At 38.4% G+C, this 21,952-nt stretch overlaps 1 protein-coding gene across 11 annotated transcripts in view; it reads left to right on the plus strand.

The window, feature by feature from the left end:
• The first annotated feature begins 3,742 nt into the window (after nt 1-3,742).
• The window catches only part of PTPRD (protein tyrosine phosphatase receptor type D), a 523,599-nt gene continuing 505,389 nt past the window's right edge, over nt 3,743-21,952 (plus strand). For all 11 annotated transcript variants that reach the window (XM_047767649.1, XM_047767654.1, XM_047767651.1 and 8 more), the window contains exon 1: nt 3,743-4,473. The gene's annotated coding sequence lies outside the window, so the exon portion shown is untranslated. The remainder of the gene's footprint in view (nt 4,474-21,952) is intronic.

Raw genomic sequence — 21,952 nt, forward strand, 5'->3', positions numbered from 1 at the left:
GTGTGGCTAGCACCTATAGGAAGTTGCCTCACATATTCATGTCAGTGCCTTAAATTCTTTACTATCTTTAGAATACATCATTTGACCCTATGCTGTGTTTCTCCATTCTAACTGGATTTAATACAAACCACTGTAGACTTCACAAAATATGATCAACAATTATTTAGTTCCTTGGCTAATAATTTATAATCAGAAAAGAAGTAAAAATGCAAGATTTTGAAATCAAAGAGAAGTAGTTTCTAGAGTCTAGCTTGGCCACTCATTAGCTGTGTCATCTTGGCCAAATTACTTATTATCTTTGTTCCTGTTTTCTCACTTATACAATGGGGCTAATAATATTTAATTATTAGGTCTGTTGTTAAGCTTTGAAACTTTTTTCTTTTGATCACTAGCCACATAATGGAAACATGTCTCACAAAATAATACTTGATATATATAATGCACTATTCTCTCTTTTATTCTCTACTTTCATTTGAAATATTGTTCTTGACCCACTAGATTCTTGACCCAGCAAAGGTCATGATGTGCCTCTCAAAAAACAGTGGGATAGCATGATGTTTAGTATATAACACAAGTGTAACAAATGATTACTACTATTGTCCTTGTGATTATTTTCAGTCTTCTTTTTAGGATGCTTCATGATACATGAGAGTGAAATCTTTCGAGTACTTCTAGGAATTAACTTCCTTGGATGGGGTCCAAAATAAACTCATACTCATCGTATGCTGAGTTATGCACTAGAGGGGGTTGTGCTATAGCAAAGCTCCTGTGTGCTATTCATCAAAGAATGTTAGAGCTGAAAGGGAACTAAGAAAATGCCTAGTACCTTACCTTCATTTTCCTGTATGTATTTATTTATATTTTAAAAATATTCCATACTCTTATTTATAAGTTGCAAAAATGGCTTCTTGGATCCAGAACTGGGAGGTAATTAGGAATAGCTGGGGGGTGGGCATTGGATCATGACATCTGTAGTTTTGTTTTGCTTCTACCAATAAAGAGTTGAGTCACCTTTAACTCTCAGGGACTCAGTTTCCTTAATTGTAAAATTTGGTGGTTTCAACAGATGATTATTCCACTCTGATGTTTTTTGACCTCAAACCTCCAAATGGTAAACTCTTCTAGAGGGTATACTAGATGCTGTTTTGTTACAAATCTGATCTGAATGTATTGATATGTGTATATTAGACAGCATTCTTATTCCCACAATTCAGATGTACAGAGAAAGTATGGCTCCTCCATTTGCTATTTCTCTTATCATCCCAAAATAAAACTGTCTCTTCTGTGTAATGATAGCTCAGACTTTCTAGTCACTTCCTGCTACTGCTACAATTTTTTTTTTAATCTCCTGGTTGTAGTGGGGCAGGAACAGGAATATCTAGAACCTTAGGATGTCAGGAAAGTTGAGTCTTTGGGCATTTGTCATTGACTTATATTGTCCTCTGTCTCCTCTGATTTCTGCGTCCCTTTTCTTCCCACTTGTACATCTTGGTAACCATCACCACTAAATTCTCTAGCTAATCTAACTTGTTACTAGTGAGGTACATTGATACTATTTCTTCTTTGACTGTGCTCTCAGATAGTAATCAGAGTTCCCAGCTGAGATTTTTTTCTTTCAGTATTAATACTAATTTCTTTTGATTTTTTTGAGTTTTATTGACATATAGTTGATTTACAAGGTTGTGATAATTTCTTCTGTACTACAAAGTGATTCAGTCATACATATGCACATATCTGTTCTCTTTCAGATTCTTTTCCCATATAGATTATCACAGAATATTGGGTAGGGTTTCCTGTGGGCCAATCGTTCCATCTACCTCAGTGTGCACATGTCAATCCCAAATCCCCAGTCCATCCCCCTCACTTGTCCCCTTTGTTAACCATAAGTTTTTTAGAGTTTGTGAGCTGGGATTTTAAATAAGGTCAGACCTAGTTAAATATTCTTAAATGAGGTAGAGGCATGTGTCTATCCCTATCAAAGACAACAGCAGAGGAAATATAAGGGTTTTTAAAACTTTGTTTGTTCCTCTACCATCCAACTCTGCACAAGAAAAGTGGGACTTATCAGTTTATGGGGGAGGATGTGGCAATGAAAAAGCCCAATAGGAGTTTACACCTTGAGTGAGAATCACCTGGGTTGAGGCTCAGCTTTCTGAAATCATCCTTAGGGCACAGGGCACGGGTGTCCAGCATATCTGCTTAGCATTTCAGTATCTTGTGTTATCAGAGACCTCTGGAGGCTTGCACAGGTCTTCTTGATTTTTAATATGAGGCTAACCATTAAAAAAAAAAAGAAAAACCAAGAAGAGTCATGCTAAGATGATCCCCGCCTCCCTCAAATTACTGAAAACTATACATTTAGCAAGACTCCTTTCAAAAATATGTGACTTCTTTTTGAAGCACACAGAAGTCAGAGGATTACTGACCAATTCTTTGGTGCTTTTCAGGAACACAGCATACAAATGGTGGGAACAAACAGGCAGCTTGAGACTGCAAGTCAGGATATAGGATCATTAGGCTGAATCTAAGGGGTCTGCTTACCTTTCCTCTTTCAAAGACAGCCTTGAGCCTGCAGGAATAAGTATTGTGTGTATATGCTGGCCTGCACACACAAAGAGCAAGGGAAGTAGGTTGACTTTACTTAACCTTTCTGATCAAGTTTCTAATAAAATTTTGGTAGGCCAGTCTCCAATGGTGGCTTCCAGCTGCTGACTTTTTCCACATGCTGGAGATCCTTGAGGAGTAAAGAAGGTTAAAATGTACCTCTTGAGCTAACAGTCCACATGGAGTAGCCCAACAACTGAGTTCATGTCAAGGGAGAGGGTTTGATGGTGTCCTTCAGACAGAGCCAGGAGTACTGCATTTTCAACATCATAAAGCAAGTGGCATGGAAGCAAAAGAAGAGCCATTACACTAAGATTGATTCAATACTTCCTTTTCTTCCTGACTCCAAAGTGGATCCACCAAACATCCCTCAATGAGGCTACCAAGGTGAACTGAGGCTGTGGTCACAAAATGTGTCTCTTCAACGTACGCTTCTTATATTGGTATCACTCCTTTGAATGGGTTGTGACCAGCATTTTTCCTCCTGCGTTCAGGGACCCAGAGCAGGAAGCACTCCTGTGTGCACCTCTTAGGAGTAGAGTGAATTTTATAGATGGGGGGGGTCTCTTCTTGCCTGGAGGATGGATGCTGGGGAGTGACGTCACCCAGCCCCCTCCTCTGCAAGTGTGTGTGTGTGTGTGTGTGTGTGTGTGTGCACGCGCGCGCCCCCCGCGCCTTCTCCCAGCTCTCCTGCCTTTCTTCGTCCATCCAGCTCTCTGGCCCTTCAGTGGGCCAGTGAGCCAGATTCAGGGATTCGCCAGCGGGGGCAGCGAGCCTGGCTCTCCTCTCGCCCGGGCGCACCCACACTCACACTCTTCGCACTGGCAACGCGCACGCACAATCCCTCAGCGCTAGGGCACCGCGATTTCGTGGGATCCCCTGCACGTTACAAGGATTTTAGAAATCACCCAGACAGGGAAACAAAGAGAGGAACCTTTCCAATCACTTTCCTGAGATTTTTTTTTTCTTTTAATTTCCCCCACCAAACCACCTCTCCCTCAACCTTAACGACCAGGTTCACGCCAGGTCCAAGGATTGGGCAGGAATGGCCATCCCTTGACTCCGCGCGGGCCGGGCTCCAGGCGTCGCCTCGCCCCCCTCTGCCCCGCCTCCCCTCTCCCCCCGCCGGCCAGTTTCTGGTTACCTCTCCTTTGCGCTTCACTTTTTGGGGGGAAGAAGAGAAAAAGGGAGGGAGGCTCTGAGGGGGGCAGCCGAGTTGCTATTTGTGGCCAAAGACTCCTCTTTAAAAGAAGCAGCAGCAGGAAGGAGGAAACAGGAGAGGCGGAGGGAGGAGAGGATACACGGCCCGGACCCCCCAGCCGAGAGCGGCGGAGCGTCGAGGAGCGGGAGGAGGAGGAAGAGCAGGAGGAGGAGGAGGAGGGAGAGGAGACACACAGCGGCGGCGGCAGCGGCTGCGGGAGAAGCGAGCGCAGGGCGAGCTGGAGGAGCGGGAAGAGGAGAAACCGCCGCGGAAGCCGCGGGCTCAGAAGGGCCAGGAGGACGGCCCGGGAAGAGGAGGAGGAGGAGGCGGAGGAGGAGGAGAAGAAGGGGGTAGGGGTGGAGGGAGGGCGGGGGGACGCGCTCCTTTGGATGCTGAATTTCGGGTTTTTGGACTCACTCGCTGACTATCCTCCACTTCCTCGCTCTGGACTGGGCTGGCCGCGCGAGGACCGGGCGGCGGCAGCCACTGGGGTTAGTCCCGCGGCGGGGGCGGCGGAGGCTCCGCGGGATTAAATCGGCCGCCCGGACTCCGGCGGCCGGGGTAGGCGCGAGCTGCGTTGCCGTGGCGGGGCGCGGAGGCGCTGGAGCAAAGTGCTGGTGGCGGCGCGGGAGGCGGTGGAGGCTACTGCCCGGAGCCAACATGACCAGGTGAGTCCCCCGAGCTGACCTGGTCCGCCCCCCAGAGTCCTCCCTGGTCTGCGCCCGAGGCTCGCCCTGAGCCTGGCTCCCGCAACCCGCACCTCGGGGGCCGCAGCTACACACTTCCACGTCCGCGAGCCCAGCGCCCCGGCTTCGGAGCGCACAGTTTGCTCTTCTGAACCTCCTTGGGCAGAGGTCCTCCCCTGCACGGGTTCGTTTCTCCCATAAAGCCTCAGAGAGTAGCAATTCTAGGGAATGAGGGTGTTTGAATCTGTGTTTTTGTGCGATCCCCTCTTTCTCCTCCTGGGGTGGGCGTAGTATTGGGGAAATGGAGGAGCGGCGGGGCAATCCGACCCTACCCAGGGATTCTGTCACCACATTTTTTTTTCTTTCTTTTTAGGGGCAAGGATTACGGTTTTAAAGAGGGATGGTTTGGGTTGAGGGGGCAATTTCTTTTTCTTTCTGTCCTCTGAACTAGTGGGGAGAAGGAGAAATAACAGGAATCAAAGTACGCGGCTGCCTTAGAGGAGGGGGATTGTTTTGGAGACCTTTTCGTGGTAGAATCAAAGCTCGTAGTTCTGCTAGGGGAATACGTTCTTTTTACACACTCCTTCCGTAGCGAAGGGAACGGAGAATTTATACTGAGAAGTTCAAGTTGTAGAAAACACTTTAAAAAGAAAGCCGCTAAGAAACCAAACGTTTTTTTTTTTTTTTTTTTTTTTGCTTTCTATCGATTTATTGTAGCTTTTACATAAGCATGGAGCAAACTTGAATTGTTTATCCGTGAGGCTGATTTTCATTTAGAAGCATTAACAAATTAAGTCAGTTTTCTAATGCTTCCAAAAAAAAAAAAAAATCCTCAACATTGAGTGTGAGCTTGGCTTTCATTAATTGGGTGCTCCAGTATCCTGCATAGTAGTTCCATTCTCCCAAACCTGGACTATCACAATCCACTTGTATTGTTTCCAGCTTGCCACCCAGTACAGGACTTGCTGAATGTCTCTTCTGTTCTCCAGAATTCTTGAGTGATCCCTCACACCACTCTACAGTTTGTGCCTTAAGCACCCAGGAAGATTCCTGAGAGATCGCTCCTCTGTATTTTCTCTTAAACTTTTTCTCCCTTTTTTTTGCTCCCCTTTTTATGTGCTCACACTCACAGTGCATGTGACGTAAGAGCATAGTCTTTGAGCCTCTCAGAGACTAGAAACTGCTTGGGACTTCAGATAGATTGGCAGTTGGACCCTCAGAGCTTCAAATTCGGACCTTTCCCTTTGGTGTGTTCTTCCAACCATCCTGTAGCACACATATGGGGAGGTAGTCTGTCTGTTCATACTTCTGACCATCTTAGCTATTCTATCACTATAGAATACAAAGTGTACACACCCAGCACTCAACTTGAGTAAAAATCAGGGTAGTATACTACCAAGACTCGAAATATTGTGAATTAAAGGAGTATTTAGATGACACCAGCTTAAAGATTATGACATGTTGGTAATATGATGAGATCTGGGACAAAGATGGATAGATATGTGTATTTTGAAAACATTCTGTTATATGCTGCAGAAATTATTTTATTGGCTTGGCAAAGAGAGAATACAATTTCAATGCTCAGTGTCCTAATTCTTGAAACAGACATCCTAAATGGACAATAGAAAAAAAATTTCCCTGTCTCCCACCTCCCATAATTATGTACTGTACTTTGCTTTTCAATGGAGCTAGCAATTCTGTGACAGATTTCTTAAATTCACCCTCATGCTATCAGCTATTATTGTACTTTCAAAGTGTGAAATTGACAAGCTGGTCAGTTTCATGAATTCAGCTGTCAGATTGTGTCCAGTTAAAAATTGCTAAAAGCTGTAAATGTGCCTGCCTAGAATTTTCTTTTTAAAGGAAAGACAGCTAGAGGATGAGGATCAAGGGGTATTATTAATTGTAGATCTTCTTAAATTGACGTACTCCAGTGTAAGTTTTATCACTGGCTATTGTTAGGAAATATTTTTATTTTAGATTTCTACTATTTTAAGAGTGGCATTTGGTTTATATCTATATTTCATTTTAAATAGTGAGCGCTTTGCATAGAAATAATCTGTTCTTAAGCCTCTCAGTAATAATAGTATAGTAGAAATGAGATTCAAAGAGGAAAATGTCTCTCAAATATATTTTAATATATATGAGTAATATATTACGTTTGTAATGACATGTAAAGAGGTGGATGAATTAAATATTTTATTGAGGAGGTTATGTAACAAATTCTTCTTAGACTGGTGTACTTGTAGTTACTAAAGTAATGAAATGTAGTCCTCTATTTTAATATATATGTTTCAGTAGATAACCACACAAGTGAAACTACTTAAGTATTAAATACAATGATTTGATTTGCCTTTTAAGATTGACATTCATTTAAAGCCAGAATATCTCAAAAGTCTTAGTCAAAGAACTAAGAATCGGAATCCCCTCATCTGCTGCTATTTGCTAAGCCACTAGGGGCCTGTATAACTGTTCTTATATCCAGGAGATACCCTGGTATAGCATATGCAAACCCTTCCTAGAGAGGCATTTGAAAAAAATCAGGTAGTCCTTTAAGTTTTTGTTTTGTCTTTTTAACCTATTAACTCATGCTCAGACATTAGTAGACTTTGATTAAAGGGTTTTTCAGGAACATTGTCTAGATCTTTTCCAAAACTGCTGGTGTAAGGATGACTTTTCAGAGAAAGCATGAAACATAGGAGAGATATTTGTGCAAATTCATATGTGACCCTACTTTCTCAGTGTATCTCAAGGATAAACAAGTAGGAACATTAATAACTTTTCTTTATTGGACTGATAAGGATGTTATTTGCATAATGTAAGATTAAAAGAGAAATGAAGCAGAATTACTTTAAGGAATGTGTAGTCATAGATTGATGGTGTGATTAAACTAGCTTTGTAAGTGCTGTGCAGGTGGAGGTTGTGACTACAGTTTAGTCAGCACTTGAGGGACCCACACTGGAGATGCACCATACATTTTTAAGTGTCAGTTTCACAAATTTGAAATCGACCAGCTGTGGCAATCTTGATAGACATTAGGCAATAAGGTCAAGTATACTTACACTGTTCAGTTGTTGATTTTCAGTTTTTCAAACTGACAAGGGTGACTATTTGTAGAAGAGCGCACTGCAAGTATTTGCATATTGGATTTCCTTCAGACCAAACTTGATTTATCAAGCCATTGAACACTTCTATTTTTAAAATGATCCTATGGATAAATAAGAATTTGTTAATACAATCTCAGGAATGATGAAATTTTCAAGGTGATTTTGCTTTAAAACTACTCGGCTTTAGTTTCAGCATGTGTTTTGGGGGTACTCTGAGACTTGAAATATGTGTATGCTCTAATTTATGATCCTGAGAACATCATACTTTTAGGTTCACCTCTTTAAATGTATACATTTAACATGTGGTCATGGGTGCCCTTCTAATTCCCCAAATTTTCTGGTAATCTCAAAAATAAACTTTACCTTTAATGTGATGTATTCAACTTAAGCCACAACATATACTTTAAGGATTCATATTTTAAGCCCAGATATATGAAGTACTATATAGAAAGACATAATTATTTAGTTTCTCAGAGTATTTAAGGAGTGTATTATTTTTTCCCATTTTCTTAAAGGAAAGGTAGTTTTTTGGTTGAAAAGATTAGTTTGAGTAAATTACTTATATTTTAAGCGGGCTTACTCTGAGTGTCTTATTGCCTTATGGAGTTATTTTTCTTTCTTTGTACTGTTTGGTTTCTTTGATAAAATCTTTTAAGGCAGCTATTTACTTGTGATGGCACGAAGGCAACTTGCAGCCTCAAGCAAAGTCAGTGTTTAAAACATTTCTTTTTATATTATCAATGATTTGCCAAGAGCAAAGAGAGAGTCGTTCTTTCTGTGAACTACAAGATTGAGGATTCCTATATAACACGTCAACAGAAGAAACCTGATAATGTGGAAGAAGATTGCTTAGAAGGGATTTGTCAGTAAATTTCATTCCAACAAAACATCACTTGTTTAAGCTTCTGTTATTTCATAGCACAGTGACATTTCCACCAAAGGATAGTTTTGTTGGGGGATATGTTTCCTATATAGATAATCTCATTTGCTTCTAATTAGTAGTTGGTAGCACTTATTAAAATGTCATGCTTGGCTTGCATTTGTTTTGACAATTAAAAGTGTCCAGATCCCTGCCCCCCATGCACTTTAAAAATAAAAATGTTTCGACTCTCCACAATTAAGCCCTTAAGAAAGATATCTAAAATAATAAATGGCTTGTGTTTACTGATTGCTCATTATATGAAATTGTAGCCTCCTGTGTACAAGTTCAGCGTTTTCTTTACGTCATAAGTTTCCAGGAGGTCAAAGAGCAGAAGCTTACACATTACAGAAGTCTCTGACCTAATGTAACCTAAATAATACAGTCATGACAACAGTAGGAGGCTGAGGCATTAATGAAATAGAATTCTTGAAAGATGTAACTCACAAGATTACATTTCAAGCCTAAGTCCCTCATTTCCCCTTTAATAAATTACCCATTTGCTTTCATGTGATCAGCAGTTTTCATTTTCTTCTCTTAACATTTTATTTATAAAATATTTTTAAGGCAGACCTTAAAGTTATTTAAGTATCGTGTCCAGATATACTGCCACACTCCTCAGAGCAACTTGTTGGGGAAAAAAAGCATAACTAAAATAGCCTGTGACGTCTGGCCTCCTCCCTCTCAATATGATGTGTTCACTATCTTCCTGTTCATTGTTTTCTATTTGATGCTGATATATTTAATAGGATCCCATCAGTACTTGCCAGCTACTCTATAGCTTTTTGAAAAATTACAGAAAACAAAGGGCAGAACTGGACTTTCCTTGACTTTTCAAGCTCTGCTGTCCTCCAAATCAATCCCTGTATGTCATAGATCAATAAATGAAATGAGAGGGAGGGCCATTTGGAAAGCTGTCTGCAAGCCATTGGATCAGGGATATCAGGGGGCGAACAGTATTGAGACAACTTGAATATTCCTCACTCCCAGCCTGCAGCGGGAAGCTTTGTCTTCCTTCGCAAATGGCCGCCCTTAAGTGACAGGCTCCTCTTTGACTTCTTCAGCATTTCTAACAAAATATAAGAGCAAAAGCAGTCATCTAAAGCTAGACTTTCTTCTAGTTCTTTGAGTTCACTGGCCAGAAACGGGACTTAACTTTGACATTCAAATAACAATGTCAGGAGTGTTGTGACCTTTACCATATTGCTATTTATTGGATTTAAACATCACAACTCTGTCAGTTTCATGAGATTAATTGAATTTATAAATTCTTAATTGTCTTTTTCTCCCCAGTAGCCCTCAAGCTATATTCTTAATGTAGCAGTAGCTAACTAAATTGAGATACGTGAATTGCATTTAGAAAATTGTGCTTTTCAGTGGTGCTTTGGGATTAGGAGATAAGTGTGATTTCAAACATAGTAAATGATCATCTGTAATCATTGGGTCACAAGTAACAAGTTACTTCTTTTTTAAATGGACTCCTTTTATTAACAAAAAGATTTATATTAGCACTGATTTTATAAATAATTGACAGTTACTGTTTAATCTTATTTAACGATGTGCATATTTAGTGTATATAAAGCTAATGCTAAAGATTGCCAATAGCTTCCGTACTTCCTTTTTTTCTCTACTGCAATGGGTATAAATTCAGTGCAACAAAAATTGAATTTATACCTTAGTTTAATCACTGTGGAACCTTGGGAGAAATGGTATAACATTTTAGGGTCTTGTTTCAGCATCTGTAAAATGGAGAAAATAGCCATAGATATAATGAAGATCCAGTTACATAAGAATTTGTTTTATTTTGTATTTTAAATTAAAAAAAAAAACTAGGTGTAGGAGTCACATAATGGACATGGTCTATTCAATAACGTTAGCTTGTATGTTGGTATTCTGCTATCTTTAGCTATTTGCTATAAATTATTGCTACTTGATTTAAAATCAAGACTCGTTGGATATGTGTGTTTGGTTTAATTTGCCCCCTGTGCACTGTGTTGTGTATGTGGTATAATTACTACAGATGCTAGAACTACCTTTTCTTCTCCAACACATTTTTAGAAGTCTGTAGACATTAGTATGCCCTAGTACACTGTTTATCTCAGAAAGCTTTTAAAGCAAAAGTTAGAAATGATTTTACCTAAAATGTACAAAGAGAGCATTTTGCTCAAAAATCAAAAATGTATTAAGAGATTCCTGATGATATTTGATGTGAAAATGTGAAATTGCAGTCTAGGGGAAGACATGTTTAGAAAAGCAGTTAATTGAAATACTGAAGCAACAGAATTGCCTTATTTTTTTTTTTTTTTATGGTAATACATCTTAGAAAGCGCCTTAGCTCTTTGCCCAGTGCAGCTGTCCTTCCATGAAAGATCAGGTTTCAACAGCAATGATGGATGGTGGGTGCCTGTAGCCAGTTGTGGGGTTTGCTCTGAGGTCAAATGTATTGATGGAGGATAGGAATTTACTGCCTTCTGTCTCTCCCTAAGATTCGCCAGTACAATTTCACAGAGAAAAATTAGACTAGACACATCAAATGTGATCTGGTATTCCATTATAGGCCAAAAGACATTTGTTTTCAAAGTTTAAAATAATTTTTTCCTCCAGCCCCCACTGCCCCTTCCTACTGCTCCAGCCAACCAGAGGAACACATAGAACAGAACCGTGTACTAATGATTTCTTACTGCACAGGTAGACCCCTGACTCCCACAGATATGTATTTGAACTTCTTGTAACAGTAACTTAGTCGAGATATTGTTAAAAGATTTTAAGAGAGAAAATACATCTACTACTTTACTACTTTTGACTTTTCTGGCTGAACTAATTCAGTATGTGATTTTTATTTTGTTTTATTTTCTTTATTTTGCTTCTTAGGGCCGAACTTGCAACACACGGAAGTTCCCAGGCTAGGAGTCATAGTATGTGATTTTAAGATACATGGTTTTATATCTTAATTTATTTATAAATTATAGCTTATATCTTAATTTGAATGGAGTATCTAGCTAAAGGTTAATAATAGTAATCTATTGGAAATGTTTTAAGTATTCTAAATCCACTTACTTGCTAAGTAATGATTTTCACTTTTTTTTTGGGGTGGTGATGGGGGGTAAGGAATTATGTAGTGTTTACTAGAGGAATACATTTTGGAGAGCTGCTTCTGTTGGAAATATTCTATGGACAGAAGTTCTTCGAGTTCCTTCTTTGACTATTTCTTCAACATTCTCTCCCCTTCATTTGATGTTTTGACCTCTTTGTCTCTATCTCAATTCTAAACCTTTATTGTTTTACCTACGGCCCCCTTCTGTTCACTGTCCACACTCTCAAGTGGGGTATTCCTATATGCTTCTTCTAGGAGCAATGATTTCTACATAGAAGACCCTGAAATTTTCTTACTTCTCTCTGGTATTCCAGATCTGCATTTTTTAAATCTGCTTGTTAAATGGTTGAGAAATAGAAGGCTCTCCTTTATCCCACATTCTTCATTTTATAAACCTAAAATATAATCTTTCATCCATACTTAGGTCTACTTATTTTGCCTTGGTACCTCATTTTCTCCTTTCTCTTTTTCAGTTCTTCCTGCACACTTTTGCTTTCTGAAATGCAAACCTTTTCACCTCTGCAGACTCAAGTGCTGCCTTGTCAGCACAGCAGTCAGAGGCCTTTTCAGTCTCATCCTAACTTGTGTGTCCAGCCTCCCCTCTCAGTGTAGCTCCAGTGGAGCTACATACAGCATCAGAGTCCCCACTCTCAGGGAGAAGACTCTGCCCTCAGGAACCTCTTTGGTTCTACCAATAATGTTCTTGGACTCCCCTTTGTCTCCTTGCCAGCTGTCCGAACTTGCATCCATTGAAAGCCTCCTAATTATTCTCTCATTTTCTAATTCTCAACTCAAGAACTATATGCCCTTTTCTTTGAATTTAGTTGCAATCACGAATGTGAACACTAATTGTTCATTTGAAACCTCTCATGATTTTCAGGACTTTGAGATAGGTGAAAAACAAATTTCTTTTAATTTTCTTGATATTAGAAGTATAGCAGTCATGGTTGATGTGTAAAGCCTCAATAGTGATGGTTGCTAAAATTTACTGAGTGCTTACTCTTTGCCAGGCATTCAGTATCATGTTTAATCTCTAAAACAACACTAGGTAAGACATGTGCTTTTATTATCACCAGTATATTTGAGAGAGAGAGGTTAAGTATTTGCCCAAGTTTGCATAGCTAGATATAGTAAATATGGAACTTAAAGCCAAGATTTTAAGTAAATGGTCCCAACTTTTACCCACTCCATTTTTAACCACTCAGTATATTCTTGTGTCTGACATGAATTTTTAAAACATTTATTTTGTGTGTACCAGGTAGGTATACCCAATGACATGGTTTCATGACCCAAATTCAGGAAGAATCTTACACATTTTATAGATTTTTCCCACTATCGTTTTTGAAAAGTCTCTTCTATTCCTTTCTCTGCTTGGGACTGGAGGCATTGAATTTTATTTATTTATTTATTTATTTATTTATTTATTTATTTATTTATTTGACTTAAGCAGTTTGGTTTGGATTGAATGCCTTTTTTTTTTTTTTTTTTGGCAGTCGCTTTTCAGCTCTAAAATTACATGCTTTCAGGCCAGTGACACAACTGTCTGAGCTTTGGGGTCAGTCCTGGAGCAGAAGTGGTTAACTAAAATATTTCCACCAAGAACATGTTTTAAAAATCACAAAGGCTGGCATTTTCATAGCTGCCCAATAGGTAAAGAATCAAAAGAATTTTTACAAAGAGAAATATAGATCCAACAGAGATATCTGAAGAGCAGCCTCCCATCAGAGAAATGAAATTATGCCAAGCGACTGATATGTATGTATTCTATTTTTTGGCATCCTGTCCTCCACAATTGTATCTGGGAAATTTTGTCAATTACAATGTCTTCTAAAATACTCTTATTTTCACTGCTCACCTCTTAATTTCCTGATCAATAACAGATGATCTGATAAGTTTTTTTTTTTCCATTTAACCCATTTTATAAAATGTTAGATGTATTCTTTTTTGTAAGGGCTCAGAAACCTATTTCTGATTAATTATGGTCTTATAAATAATACAAGACAGGATGTTAAATTTGTTTGATGACCTGGAAAATTATCTTTTCTCTGACAACAAGCACCCTGAAGTTTTAAATCAGATATGGCACATAAAATAAAGTTACATGGAAAATGGATTTGGTCTTTGATGGCTCTTCCAGTATGTCAACAATTAAATCTTCTTTGCCCAGGTTTCTAGAATGGTTTTCACATGCATATAGTGTCCTGTTTTGCCATATTGTCTTGTGAGTTAATCTGTAAACATCACCTGCTCGGAGCCTGAAGCTATGTGTGCTACCTTCTTGGGTAGTGGTTGGTGAGGATTCTTCCATACTTAGGTTCTTAATAAATGTTCTTTGATGATAATAATTATAAATTAAGTATGACAAGTACAATAAATATTGTTATGCCTATTCAGCTATTTAAGAAATGATCGGCTAAGTGTATTTGAATTGAATCTGATTTTCACTCTTGTCCAGACTCTACCTGATTTTGTTTCCAAAATACCCCTAGGATATATATAATTTAAATCTTGATTTTAAATTTATCATTTAAAATCTGTTTTCTCCAAATAATCTCTTGTTTTTACAAGTATACCAAAGTAAATATTAATTTTCTTTCGACCAATTTATCCACTACCTTGTATTGTATTAGCTGGCATCTGTTGGCAAGGCCCTCATCATCTTTTGCCTGGATTGCAGCCTCTCTGTGTTTAGTTGGGAATTCTGTATAGTTGCTTGGGTGTACTGTAGCCAGCATGATCATGAAGAAACTGATTATGTCATCCTTCTCCTTCAAATATTCCATTAGCTCTCCATTCCCATGAGTGTAAAGCTTGAAAAACTTAGCAAAAGTCACCTGGCCTTCGATGTCATTCTCCCTACCTTGACTCTTGGCACTTTGCTATTCTCTATTCATTTTTTGTTTACCTTCCCCCACTGCAACATACATACATTCCAGCTGTGCTAAAATATTTCCTGTTTCCCTGATGTACTACTTTGACCCTTCTGTGTGCAGTTCTGAGCATGCTTTCTGGCTTTCCTACAAATTCTTTTCCCTTTTTTGCCTGACTCCCTACTTCCGTCAGGTCTTACCTTAGCTGACAACTTTTCTAGGAAGTCTTCCTATCCTTCCAAGCCTGGATACCCTTCCTTTATACACTAAAATAGACTCAAAGTTTATATATAGTGTCTATCATAGTGCACTGTAATTGCTTATTACAATGATTCATTACAAATTCTTCAAAGCTAAGAGCCAAGTCTTTTCCCCAGTGGTATCTCTGCCACCTAACCCATGGTAATATTGGTACACTGTTGTTAAGTAATCCCTCAGCAAGTCAATGTGCCCAGAAAAATCAGAGGTCGATTAGTTCATGGTCCATGTCTTACAACCTATATGTTTAATATTTAATTCTACAGTTTATGACAGCACTGTCCGTTGCTCTTGAGTAATTAATTTTATTTTACTTAAGTTCTTCTTACCTAGCTTCTTACCAAACCAAGACAAAGCCAAATCTGTGTATACTGTGTGTATCTACTCATATGCCACCAGACAAGACAAATCTGCCTTTACATCTGGCTGTGGTTGGAATTCCCAGCTGCACTTAATTCTGACACATGGTCATTATTGAACCAAAAGCCATCGCCTGGCATGATTATAGCTCGTATTTGTTTTCGTTTTAAGGGGCCTCATCAAGGCTGCCAAATGTACAACAGGTGCCTTAGTTTTATACTTGCCAATCTGTTGTTATTCAAATGACCGCCTTAACAGAGACTAATGGTATCTAATAAAATTGATCTCAGTTCTGGCAAGCCGGGCTTACAGGAGCATGAGTGCTAGAAACTGCAGTGTGGAAATATGCTGGTGCTGCCTGTGCCTGGTAAAGCATACATTTTTTAGAAGGTGACATATGTCTCACACATAGGCCCCTTGTTTATGTTGTGCCATGGAAATTTTCCACAGCCTGGTATTATTTGCACACTAGGATTTGCAGCATCTAATCTTATTTTAGATGGACTCCCTGGGTGGCATGGGGACAGGACTAGCTGTGCCAGCTTATCGATGAATGGCTGTGCCATGTCTGTAAGGCATAGCCAAGCAGTCTTTTTATGCCAAACAACTAGCATGTCTGACTGCTTGTATTTCCTGTCGTCAGAAATTTGCCTCACTGATTTCATAAGGATCTCTAAAGATGTCACTATTAACAAAGATAGCTGGAAGAGGAGTGTGTCAATTTGCAAATAGGAGCTAATGTTTGGACACTTGCATTCAAACTGTGTAATGTTTCTATGTTTTTTTTTTTTTTTTCATGCTTCATAGGAAGCTGGTCTAAGGAAACCTTTGTCACCAAAGGAGGTGACTTCTTGACAACTGGCCATCAGAATTCAAAAGTCTAAGTGATGATAAATGTTAAAACCAGGTCTCACAGGGATAAGATACTGCACTTTTTTTTCCTTCAAGGATCTTAGAGACCTCATTTTATTCACTCACTTGCCTGCTCTCCCTTTTATGCATTTATTCTTTAAAGCATCGTACATTAATCTTTGCTAAATGCAGGGCACAGTGGGACTGTAAGGATGAGCCAAACACTGCCTAGTACAATTTGCACTGACAAATAGGCAGAGATCTGGAATCTTATGATTTTGGAAAAAGTCATGCTACTATAATGTCAATTTCTAATTGGAGAGCCTTATGTTGTCATGTGGAAGAGCTACTCAAATTCCACCATGATAGGAAAGCTCGCAGATTTCACTAAATAATCACTACTACAGTAAGAGACGCTGGTTAGAGCCTTAACTGCCACACTTCACTTGGCTCCACAGTTAATTGAGCTCATCTAATTTCTTGTGACCTAGCATATAGAATAGTTCTCAGGTTAGGATTTGGATATTATTGGACCATCTTTTTGTATTATTTATACCATCCTACTTGAAAAAGGATTTGCGGCAGCTATTAAATCATATGCTTCATTATCCTTAATAAATCACCTTGGTAGAGCAGACAATGGATTATTCTACAGATGGTTACTTTCTATGAAAAAATTTTTAAAAATATGCATCTTAGCCTCATTCTGAATGGTTTTATTTCAAGACATTTAAAAAATGATAGAGGTCCTTAAAGAGTATATCAAGCTTGTCATTTAGTGACTGTTCTTCAGACTAAAAAAAAAGGATACTAAGTAAAAGAAATGTAAATGTGAAGAAAAGTTTTGTTTTTGTTTTTTTGCTTTTTAGGGCCGCACCCGTGACATATGGAGGTACCCAGGCTAGGGATCTAATCGGAGCTACAGCTGCCGGCCTACACCACAGCCATAGCAACATGGGAATCTGCAACCTACACCACAGCTTATGGCAATGCCAGATCCTTAACCCACTGAGTGAGGCCAGAGATCGAACTTGCAATCTCATGATTCCTAGTCAGATTTGTTTCTGCTGTGCCACGGCTGGAACTCCAGAACAGTTTTTAATAAATGTTTTTAAGAGATCTGGTACCATTTCTGATTGTGTAAGTTTTTCAAAATAGTTTTTATCATTTAGAAGAAAAGATGTACAATAATGTAGTAGGATTTTACAGTAGTATTGATTTTGCAACTAGAATTGTGAGAAATAATGAAATAAGCAAATAGATAAAAGCTTGCATCCACAGGCCTACATGAACATGGTAAAGGGCAAATAAATTATCTTTTAGATATATATATTTTTTAATGGCCACACCTGCAGCATGTAGAAGTTCCTGGGCCAGGGACTGAATCCAAGTCACAGCTGAGACCTATCCCATATCTGCAGTAATGCTTCATCCTTTAACTCAGTGGGCCAAGCTCACTCACCTTTGCAGTTGGATTCTTAACTGATTGTGCCATACTGGGAACTTCTCTTTTAGATACTTTAAGCATAGGGCTCTTTTTCCTTTTTGGATTATTTAGGTACCACAGTGACAAATTACACTATGTTTCCATATCTCTCAATGAGAACTGAATACATCTGTCTCTGTCAAATGGACCACACTGGCCTCTTTGCCATAGGGATAACCATTTCTCAGCGAGTGAGTGGGAAATCTTCCAAAGGTGCTAGAAAGGGCAGTCTTCATGTTGAGAATTCACTATCGAGCTAGCCTTTCTACCTTGGTCTTCAGAACCCAAGTCCATTCCTTTTTGTATTTAACACTGTCCCTGTCATAACTGCCAGAAATGGGGTTCTGTCTGATGCAGGAGGTCTCAGTGGATAGCAGGTTTCACATCAGATAGTAACTACTTTGATGAGGAATCTACTGCTTTTTCTCAAAGAACACTCAGAGGAAGAACAAGAGACAGATATTTATTCTTTTTTTTTTTTTTGCCATAAGAAATGGAGTCTCTGTATTACTTAAATAATTAAGTATAATTATAAACTCAGTTGTACTAGCTATGTTTTCAGTGGTCAGTTGTCACATGTGACTAGTGGCTGTCATATATAATGGCACAGACATAGAACAGTTTTGTTGTTGCACAAAGGTAGATTGGACAACACTGGTCTCCTTGATTGTCCTAAGACATCACTTGTAATTTTCAAGGTTACACATGTAGTAAAGACAGAGTATTTACATGCTGCGGATACCCATTGCTCATGTTAGGAAAGAATCTACCTGTCAGATGTTAAGTGAAAGAATCTGTGTCTCACAAATTCATCCTAGAGGAAAATGAATTGATAGCTGATTCTGTGCTTTTGTCTACTGACAAATTTGTGGACTCTTTGATTTTTACCTGCCTAATGTGGAGAACTACTCTTCTATGAAGGTCAAATATGGAAAGAAGTTGACTTCTGTCGGTTCCACAACCTCTCCTCTCAGATTTCTTCACTGAGTCTTTTCTGTAGTTTTCCAAATGATTTTTGTCTGTCTGCAGCCATTTTCACTGCAGAGCTATACGCAAAGGTTAAGGAGTAGTGGGAAAAGGGCTTAGGATGGCGATCATGAAATTAACATCCAAGCAGGTTGCTCTGGGAGTGAGTGGGGATGCTTCAGTGAGACAACTTGGTGTAGACTAAGCTGTCCTCAGCAAATCCATAGGTCTGATGTCTTCAAGCTTCAAATGCAGAGCAGAGCAAATGTGCGTCTTTGTTAAGGTGGAGGGACTGAGCAGGAGGATGGCCTGAAGGAAATCTTGGGCATGCAAAAGCATTACCTAGCCTCCTCTTGCTATCTTTCACACTGTCCTTTGCTTTATTATAGAGCTCTGGAATTTTGTCAGGGATCAAGCCAATCCAGTGTCTTGTGTAATTAGCGCTGGCAAGCACACCCAGAACAACCTGTTAGAAGTCATTGAGAAAAATGTGCCAGCTGTGAGGACCTCCAGACTCGCTCTTGACGGTCTGGTGGGGAAGAGAGGCAGAGTAATAAAGGCAAAACTAAGTATTTTAACTGCCCCTCTCCTATCCTCTCCTCACCCTCCCTTCCATAGAGGGAAGGGTTCAAGGCTCAACTTCATGTTTCTGTAGAGCTGTAATTGAACAGTCAGCACCAGGAGGAGAGAGAAAAGCTAAAGGACTTTGTAACAGTTCCTGGAAACAGAGCCCTGCTTTCTTCTAACTGGCTTTTGGACACACAACCTGAGGTCATTGTTCCCAAATGCCATTCTCTTTTCCTTTTACTTCATAAGTCTCTATCTGCTCCGTGGGGAGAACCATTGGGTCTCTTGTTTTTAGTTGTAGCATTTGCATTTTACGGGTAGTTTTTTTTTTTGTTTGTTTGTTTGTTTTCCATTGTGACTATGTTTGTATCAAGAAAATGCTTTGTTTTAAATATGCTTTAAAAAGTATCTAATGTTGGTTAGATGTAGGTTTTTTTTGTTTGTTTGATTTTTAATCAAATTGATATTTCCTCAGAATAGTGGACTATATATCTCACCCCCTATGCCAAAAAAGTGTTTCACTTAAAAAGGTAAAGCTTGTTTTTATTTCTGTTATGATAGATTATTATTTAAAAATTTTTTCCTTACCAAAGAAGATTCATGACAAGGGTAGAAGTGTTTATGTTCATGGCATTCTCAACCCTCTGTAACAAAGTGAAAAAATGTAAGGCTACTTTGAACTAATTAATCCACTGGAGCCTGGGGATACTCACCTCTTGCAAAGTGTCATTTTTTAAGTCTTGGCTTTTTATTGCAATTATATGTACCATCCATATCAGTAACCGAGGTGAAAATCAGGGTCTTCAGGTAATTACAGATCTAAATCTTGATCATTGCGGGAATATTATCATAGAGCAGGAGCTATATAAAACAGCCACCTGTTCTTGTCCCAGAAAGATTTAATAATAGTCCATCTCCTTAGCCTACCACACTGTAGTCATGGGTTGTGGTGTTCTAGGTGATAAAGTAGAACTTGAATTTGTTGTTATGGAAAGGATGCTGTGAATTCTCAGTCCAGGTGACATGGTGATCCTTACATAATACTGATCCTTGCTGATAAAAGTCTCTCGTACATATTTTTTCATGCACTGTGGAAGATGCAATATTGGATCCAGTATGGTACTGTAGTTAATTGATGTAATTGGTGCCAAAGGGTTGCTAAGTCCATTAAAGGGACAATTTATCATTTTCAATTGTTTAATTATCTGAAAAAAATTAAGGAGGGGCATGGCCAGTTTTTAGAAATATATGGCTTATGTATTAGTATTTTAAATGAATGTCATTATAGGCCTACCCAGCTGAATACTGAGCTCCAGTGGTAGCTCACCATCTGAGTAGAGACTAGAAAAGCACAGAAATGTCAAATTTTACACCTAGGTGTGTCTGACAAGTGGTACAGTAAGAATAGCTTTTCTTACTCTTTTCTTGAGTTACAGTGAAGTGATTTGAAAGCAAGCATGAACCATTAGTAATTTTTTTTAATGTTCTGCTCTCATACAATGGTCAGTTAAGACTGTTTTCACCTTCCTATACCCTAAATGGTTTACACATATTTTAAAGTCAGAAGAGTAGTATCACCTCAATATAGATAATTCAGAAATAGAAAAAAATGCCATTAATAATCCTTTCACCAAAAAACACCCCACTGTTGTGACTTGAGAAAATTTTCTGGTCCTCTATACTATGTGGTGAGTTTTTGATTCAGTACTTTGTCAGTTATCACTTTAGCATAAATATATATACATATATATTTTTTCTATCTTGCCTCTTCATGACAATCATCATAATGGCTTCCCAATATTTCATGGACTAGATGTGTCAATTTTTGTATTGTTAGACACTGCTTTTTGTTTTTTTCCTCATTTCTATCAGTATTCCAAATACAAAGTTTTGAGGAACATTTTAATTGGATTAGCTTTATCTGTATTTTGTATTATTTCTCTTAGTATTTGTACATAGAAGTGGCATCATTAGGTCAAAAGACATGAACATGTTTCTGTTTTTTGAAACTTATCACCAAACTGTGTTACAGAAAGGATGTATTTGCTGATAATGCTGCCAGTCATGATATAGGCTAACAGTTGCTTTCCCCCTTGGTCAGTTTAAAAAATATCATCTAGATTTTGTTGATTTAACAGGCAAAACACTGCCTCATTATTATTTTAATATGAATTTCTTTAATTACTGAAGTGATACTTTCTCCCTAATGTTTGTTTGCAAGTAATTATTCCTATTATATGAATTGTCTCTACATTTCCTTTGCCTAAGGATTTTTTATTCATTAGTTCAGTTTGTTGCTCTGAATGCTTCTCCCTTATGTTTTTCTTATAGATTTTTATTTGTTAAATGAACTTTACCCGCAAATTTTGAAATGAACTTTAGTTTACTCTCAGATTTTGAGTTAGAAACCAAGAAGCCTTAAGTCAGATTTTCACATAACATCATGGGACTTAACATTCTGAGAAGTGGGCACATTATGATTTAATTGTAGTCAAATGCCTAATTATAGTTTGAAATATCTCATTTCTCTTTATAATCTCAATAAAACAAGCAAGCGAATGAACAAAACTAGTTTTTTTTTACATGGGTCAGTCTTGTTTCATTTTCAATTTAGATGCTAGATAATCTTCTACAAAGGAGATGCCTCTTTTGATCTAAAATTCCATTTTCATGTTTCCAGAATCTCATTTCAATTAATTTTATAGTGAGAAGAAAGATGACATATGCCTACGTATGCCTCAGTGTCACATGTCTTTTCTTTCTATATCCTGTTTTTTAAAACATGTTTTTATTAAAGTTCTGACTTTAGGGTCTGCATTTACTTTAATAATTATGTAGAAAAAAAGAAACATTTAAAATTAATTTTTATAGTTTTATAAGGACTGCTTTTGATTATATACGTGGTACATATCAGTTATATAAATATCCTACCATTAAAAACCTTTTTATTTTTAACTAGAGGAAAACAATCCAAGAGGAGTA

The sequence above is a fragment of the Phacochoerus africanus genome, chromosome 2 (genome assembly GCF_016906955.1).
Source record: "Phacochoerus africanus isolate WHEZ1 chromosome 2, ROS_Pafr_v1, whole genome shotgun sequence".
In the NCBI taxonomy this organism is placed as follows: Eukaryota; Metazoa; Chordata; class Mammalia; order Artiodactyla; family Suidae; genus Phacochoerus; species Phacochoerus africanus.